We start from the raw sequence: 6,572 nt of genomic DNA on the forward strand, positions 1-6,572 counted from the left end.
TCTGTATCTGGAATCTATTCGACAGTTGTTTATAGCTTTTTCTATTACCCACATTTCCACGCTGTCAAATGCTTTTTCGTAGTCAACGAACGCTAAGTGCAGATCTATATGGTATTCGTTAGCTTTTTCTATTAGTGTCCTAATTGTTAGAAGATGGTCAGTGGTGCTATATCCCTTTCGGAATCCTGCCTGCTCTACGGGTTGATACGAGTCCAATTTGTGTGTTAGTCTGTTGTTGATAATACTTTCTATTACTGTTTTATATATTCTTATTTTATTTTCTTTTGTTATTTTATTATTCCATTCCATAATAGCCCATGTAGCTATCTGGTGGTTGATCTTGCTTGACCAATTCTGGAATGTATTTCGTCGTTACTCCCTGCTTTTGAAGTTATTTGGACTCCTAAGTATTTATAAGTTTCTGTTGGGTTTATAGTTCCCATTTCAATTTGTAGGCTTTCTGGTGTTTCTCCTACAACTAAGTATTCGGTTTTTTGTAAATTAATTGTAAGGTCCCACTTAGTGTTCTCCTCTTCCAGTTTTCTGGGCATATAGTCTATATCACTATCACTTTCAGCTAGAATAGCTTGGTCGTCAGCGAAATGTATTGTGTACAATATATCGTCATTCGATTGGGATACCCATATTGCAGCACTTTCTTCTCCTCAGTGAGAGCGCCTCATTTAAATATATTTTAAAGAGTGTAGGTGCTATGCAGCAGCCTTGCTTTAGACCCTTACTAATTGGAATTTCTCTCGTTAATTTGTTTCCAGTTTTAATGTTTACCGTCATATTTTTTAAAGCTGTTGTACTGCTTGTATATTTTTTTTTGCTTATCCCTTGTTTTTCCATTGCTGCCCAGAGCATTGAAAGTGGTACACTATCGTATGCCTTTATCAGATCTATAAAGACTATCTATGGATGGAAAGTTTGTGGGCTAATCTTTTCTTAATAACCTGCTTTAGAGAAAATATTGTGTCCATACAGGATCTGCCTACACGATAGCCATTGTGTTCTTCTACATCTATCATCTCGTTTTCAATTTTATTTTTTATTATTTTTCCATAAAATCCTGAGAATGAGTTTATGACACTAAGTTTGAACAGTTTTTTCTATCTCCTTTTTTGTATATGTTGTTAAATTATTGTTAAAATGACATAAAATCGGACATATTTTAAGATGTTATAATTTTGAAGACATTTTTACCAATAACTATTCCTAGAAGCAATATGAGTACATCAAAAAAGGTGTACACACTGCAACGGAAGAAGCCTTCGTTCGTCTGGAAGGCACGAGAAACAACAATAAGCCTTACTGGTCGGAACAAGAAATAGAAGAAGAAATAGAAGAAAAAAAGAAAAAATATCACAATTACCTAAACATTCAAGCAATAACTGATAGGGTAAGGTATAAAGAGGCAGAAGCTAAATTTAGGAAGTTTATTTAAAAAAAAATAGCAAATGGGAGAGAACATGCAAGCAAATACATATCTACGAATTAGGAGAAGTACAGAAAGTGAGGAGAGAAAATGGGAGAGAACATGCAAGCAAATACATATCTACGAATTAGGAGAAGTACAGAAAGTTGGAAAATTCTAAAAAATATGTGGTAACATAATACGGAAGACATAATATATCACCAATAATAGCACACAAAAAATGGAAGGATCACTTTGAAAAAATGCTTTCTTCTTCTTCTGGTTTCTATCCATTTCGGATGTTGGAAATCATATTGGCAATCATAACCTTGCTCGCTGCGGCTCGAAACAGTTCAGTTGAGGTTTTCTTAAACCATGTTCTCAAATTCCGCAGCCATGATATTCTTGTTCTACCGGGTCCTCGCTTACCTTTGACTTTACCTTGCAATATGGACTGCAGCAGGGAGTAACGGTGCTGATTTCTCATAACGTGTCCCAGATATTGCAGTTTTATGCGTTTGATGGTAAACAAAATTAGAAAACCAATAAAAACAAAAACAAATAAAAACAATGAAAACACAAATGACATCGTTATTTCTCAAGTATCCTCTCTTAGACTAAATGTAAAAGAAGTGAAGGAGGTATATGGATCGTTAAAAAACGATAAGGCTCCAGGTCCAGGAAATGTAGTAGGAGAACTTATAAAATACGGAAATGAAAAACTATATTCATATAAATATTCTGTGGTTATATTCTGTGACCAGAGCCCAGAATGGAAACCAAATCTAAAACTTCCCTCGTTCCTTGGTTACGTTCCGGAGTATTTCCTTGTTTCCCCAAATACACTCCAAGATAGCAGATCATAATCCCATATTTTGCTGGTTTGCTTTTCATGTTGGCTCTAAAAGGACATCTACCACTAAATAGCACTAACTATTTTAACAGTTCAATCTCGTTTCGAATATCATATCAAAACGCATCCAGCTGGTTATTTGTGAAAACGGTTCATGGCATTGTTACAAAATATAGAGGCCTCTTGAAATAATGGTCAACATCTTGTCAGATAATCCATACAGACTTTCGATTACCTTTCAGGGCACCAGTGCAGATTAACTGTCCAATATATGCGTTTTAAGTTTCGTCAACGTATTTATAAACTATCGCCTCTCTAACTTGTTTGCAATTTTCTACTAGTCCAGGGCGCATCTGTTTTGAGATGGACGTTGAGAGGTGACTCAAATTTTTTTGCAGAAATTGCTTGAAAATAAATCAAATAATAATATTTGAATTATCCTCCCTCTCAAAAAGGTCCGGAACATTGTTTAAATAATCAAAATGTCAAAAATTGAAGGAAAAATTCGATTTTTTTCTCCGTTTTTTGATTATAACTTTAAAAGTATTCATTTTCGAGGAAAGTTGTACTAACATACAAGTTGCGTAATTAAATTTCCTACAATATCGAATTGGTTAAAAATTAAAAAAATAGTCAGCCTAGTTGCAAAATAGCAATAATTGCGAAAAAAACCATACAAAAACAAGTATTCGCATTTTACGTTTTTCAACCATTTATGCTATACTTAGGACCTTCATATTTCACCCAGAAAAACTTTATGATGCAGTAAACCAATACTGTTAATTTCTTTAAGATCGGTTTAATAAATTTTGCCAAATAAATTTTGCAATCCAGCTTTCGCAAAAAAAATTCATTTTTTCAAAATGTTACAGGACTGAAAATAAAGCAGATAGCAAGTTGAATTTTTTTTTTGCTTATAGAAGTTTACTGTAACTTTCATTTGCAATTTTCATAATTAAAATCGATTAATTACCACGGCGTCAGAAAATTTTTGAGATAAACAGTAATTTTTGGTGCTACGCGCAGGACAGCGGTGTTCGATTCACACGAGTTGATTTCCACCAAAATTTCTTCCAATCTTTATATAATATATTATTTTCTTGCTCTATATTTTGTTGTATTTTAATATTTTAATTCCACAAAAATCAAACTAATTTTATTATTGTTTGTGAAATATTGTTTAAACAATTGCATATATTTAAAAATAATAAACTTTTATTATTTAAGTTAAAATATATGAACAAAGAAAGTTTTTGCTAATAAAAGTGTTATTTCAAAGGATAGAGTAGGTGTTTTTATTTTGCAATAAACAAATTTATTTATTTATATCGAAATGAAATAAAAATTAAAATGTATCATTATCAAAGGTCATTGGAATGCCCAATCAGAGCAAACTATCCGCTGTCCTGCGCGTAGCACCAATAATTAATGTTTATTTAAAAAAATTCTTGACGCCGTGGTGTTCATCAATTTTAATTTTTCAAAATTGCAAATGAAAGGTACACTACACTTCTATATGCAAAAAAATTTTCAATTTGCTATCTGCTTTATTTTCGGTCCTGTAACATTTTGAAAAAATGAATTTTTTTTACGAAAGCCGGATTGCAAAATTTATTTTGAAAAATCTATTGAACTGATCTTAATGAAATTTACAGTATTATTTCAATGTATCATAAAGTTTTTCTGAGTGAAATATGAAGGTCCTAAGTGTAGCATAAATGGTTGAAAAACGTAAAATGCGAATACTTGTTTTTGTATGGTTTTTTCGCAATTATTGCTATTTTGCAACTACGGTGACTATTTTTTTAAATTTTTAACTAATTGTATATTATAGGAAATTTAATCACGCAACTTTTATGTTAATACAACTTTTCTCGGAAATGAATACTTTTAAAGTTATAATAAAAAACGAAGAAAAAAATCGAATTTTTCCTTCAATTTTTGACATTTTGATTATTTAAACAATGTTCCGGACCTTTTTGAGAGGGAGGATAATTCAAATATTATTATTTGATTTATTTTCAAGCAATTTCTGCAAAAAAATTTGAGTCACCTCTCAACGTCCAAATGTACTAATATTTTTACAGATGGGCCCTGGTCTATACCTCGAACCGGCCTCGTTTATTTGTAAAAGGCACCAAATCTCGTACAATATCTTCAGAAATAAATACTTTGAACAACTTCGTCATACTTATGGATTTTAATAGACTATGATGAACACCGGCGATAGTTATGATTATATTTCTTGACTAATTTTTTTTTAAAAAGTTTCTTTATACAAAATGTTTCATCTTTGCCGCATCATACGTCTTGTAGATCGTTAATCTCCATCATTTCCTCATCGTCATTGGAATCGCTGGTAAGGGCATCCTTTTCTTCTGTGGTGGTTTCTACGTTCCATTTCTGAGCTATCGTCAAGGGTTCTGCATCTAAGTAGTCGTCCACACAGTTTTCATATTCTTTCAAAACGTGATAATTTTATTATTTACGCTGAGTAATAGTTCATTCATTTTACTCACCAGAATGTTATAAGCAGCTTCTTCCAACACATCCACTTGAACTGATGGGATTTTTGGATCAGCTTTACCCCGGTTTCACACATTAAGAATTAAATGTGTAAAAGGGCGTAATTATTGCAATCGACGCCGACGATTGCTTTCTAACTATTATACTGGACTTGATGACTGGCTAACTCAGAGATTCCCAAACTTTTTCTCTTGTAGACCCCTTGTCATGTTTTTCAATTTTATATCGAGCCCCTGCTATTCACGTTGAAAGATTTAAATTTGCAACAGTATTTACTAACTTATAGTGTGAAAAAGTAAAAATAAAACATTTTACAAATTTATTAATTAAATTTAAATCAATATATATGTTTATTCGCACTGGATAAGCTTATAAAATTAAAAAATCTTACAAGAAGTTCAAAGATCAAAATCTATAAATCCATCGTCAGACCTGTACTAATATCTGGATGCGAAACGTGGACTATGACCAAAGCAAACGGAGAAAAGCTCAGACGTTTTGAACGAAAAATACTTAGAAAAATTTTCAGACCTCACCACGACATTACCACAAACCAGTATAGGATCAGAACCAATATCGAATTAAAAGCACTCTACAATGGCGCCGATATTGTCCAAGAAATTAAATCACAGCGACTAAGATGGGCAGGCCACGTGCATAGACTTCATAACGAGAGACTTGTAAGACTGGTATGGGAGGAGATTCCTATATAAGACCACTCGGACGTCCCAGAATGGGATGGAGAGATAGCATCCAAGCAGATCTCCGGAAAATGAACATTCCATTTGACCCTAGGTTGATGGAAGACCGAACAAATTGGAAAAAAGTTGAACAGTCAGCCAGGACCCACCCAGGATTGTAAAGCTACGTGATGATAAATTAATTTAATGGGAGGGATGAACTTGATGTTTTAATAATAAATTATCAACATTTGGCTATAATTTAGTTACATATTGTCTCAAACCTCCCCGGTTGCCTAATTATTTTTTTATGAGATATATACAGGGTGAGGCAGATAAAAGTCCTATTAGAAATATCTCGAGAACTAAAGGAAACAGAATCATGAAAATTGGAATGAAGGGGTTTTGAAGAGTGATCTCTTTAATGAAAATATTTTTATCGATTTGCTACTTCCGGTTATACTGGAAGTGGCTTATAACTTCGTTTTTTTAAATGGAACATCCTGTATATTTTTACATTTTTCGATTCTCCTGGATGTCTTCTTTCTTAAAATATGAGATTTTGTAATGTTATACAGGGTAGTTCAAAAGATAATTACGTTTTTTTTAATTTCCTAGCAACATTCACACCCTGTAGAATTGTAGTAGTTTGACATCAAAAACTCTATTTATGTTCAAATGATTTTTAATATAGTCTACTATTGTTAAAAATTGTTAGTATAGCTAAATGTTGAATTGTACTATACAGGGTTGGTCGAAACTCGGAAAGAGTATTTTCTGAGTTTTCTTAAATGGAACACCCTATATTTTATTATTGTAATGAAATGATATTTTACGCTACTTTTTTATTTCTTAAGCATTCCCTATACCTAACTGCTGTAATTTGTGAGTTATTGGTGATTCAAGCTAAACATTAATTTCAACAAAAAATACGTGAAATTTTATTAGGTTCGCCGTGAAAATATTCAATCACAATTAATTTTCCGGAAATAAATACCAATTAATCTAGACTGATCTTTAAAATTGCCAATAATGGTTGAGCTATCAAAATACCTACGTAGTTAACATTCTTGGCGCGATTAACAATTAAGAACAA

Source organism: Diabrotica virgifera, chromosome 10, assembly GCF_917563875.1.
Source record: "Diabrotica virgifera virgifera chromosome 10, PGI_DIABVI_V3a".
NCBI classification, from domain to species: domain Eukaryota; kingdom Metazoa; phylum Arthropoda; class Insecta; order Coleoptera; family Chrysomelidae; genus Diabrotica; species Diabrotica virgifera.